The following is a 1,419-nucleotide window of genomic DNA, read 5'->3' as shown; positions in this document are numbered from 1 at the left end:
TATTAAGTGTCTGAGAACGGATTTGAACCCAGGTACTCCTGACTCCAGGGCCGGTACTTTATCCACTGTGTCACTTAGCTGCCCCCTGCACTACTATATTCTTGTATTATTCCAAAAGTCTACTGGTGGGTCTGCCCACCTCAACTCTCTCACCTTTCGAGTATATCTTCCACTGGGCTGCAAAAATGAATTTCTGAAAGTGCCTATCCTACTGTGTTCACCCCCTCCCCCTACATTAGCATCTCCAGGATCAATTACAAAGCTGTAACCCTTCATAACCAATCTCCACCCTCTCTATCCCTTCCAGTCTTCTCCCTTTTCCTCACACACTCTTCAAACCAGTGACCCCAGCCTCCCAGCTGTTCCAAGAACAAGCCCTTCCATCTTTCATTTGTGGCCATTGACTGGGGATGCCCCTCATTCCAGAAATGTTCCTCTTTCTCCTCTCTGACTACTGAGCTTCCTAGCTTCCTTCAAGTCCCATCCAAAATCCTCCCGGTTTTGACAGGAAGCCTTCTGAAACTCCCCTTTGGTCTGATGGCATCTCTCTGGATCATTTCCTATTCGTCATGTCTATGGCTTCTTCCTCCCAGGAGTTGGTGGCCCCTTGAGGGCAGGGACAGTCTCTTGCCTCTTGTGGGGTCCCTAGGTTCTGCTAAGCACACACAGTGGCAGCCACATGGAAGGTGTGTCTTTATTCATGTCCCAAATGCTTCTTGACGGCTGGCCGAATTGTTGCATATAGATTTCTTCTTGACTCTCATCCATTCTCTGTGGTGCCTTTAAGCATGATCTAGTTTCCTTGTTTCTCCCTTTTAATCCTAATTTGCTTCTCCTGATTTTGACCTCACAGAGGAGAAGGGAAATGGAGGAGAACAAGAATGGAGGAGAAAACTGGAGCATATTGGATTCAGTGACTGGTTCAGGGTCACACAGCTAGATTTGAGGCCAGATAGGTACTCAGGTCTTCCTGACTCCAAGCTCAGCTCTCTATCCACTGCACCACTTCCACTGTGAGCAGTCTCAAGAAGCATACGAGATTTTGCTCCATCTTCCAATTTGTAATGAGCTGAACTGTTGGGGAAAGGGCAGTGGGGCCCCCCAAGCTGTGTCTGTATCTATATGTTTGTGGAGGGGATTTGCGTTTTCAGTCTTGCCGTGTCTGGGGAGTCAATATGCCTTTTTCAAAAGGAATCAGTGTCGAGTGGTTAAACGGGACTCAAGAGCTAGGTACTGAAACTTAACTTGCTGGCAGGGGTGGCGAGGGGAGGGCAGCTCTGAAGAAGCAGAAGCAGAGAAGACACATCCTAAAGTCTTTTAGGGTGCCCTAGGACCAGAAGGTCAGATGGAACCTGCCTCCATTTGGGAGAATGGCCCCGATTAGATTTGCTATACCTGATTTTGGGGAGCTCTAATACT

This window comes from Macrotis lagotis, chromosome X, assembly GCF_037893015.1.
Source record: "Macrotis lagotis isolate mMagLag1 chromosome X, bilby.v1.9.chrom.fasta, whole genome shotgun sequence".
In the NCBI taxonomy this organism is placed as follows: Eukaryota; Metazoa; Chordata; class Mammalia; order Peramelemorphia; family Peramelidae; genus Macrotis; species Macrotis lagotis.
The sequence above is the reverse complement of the archived record's forward strand: the minus strand, read 5'-3'. Positions refer to the sequence as shown.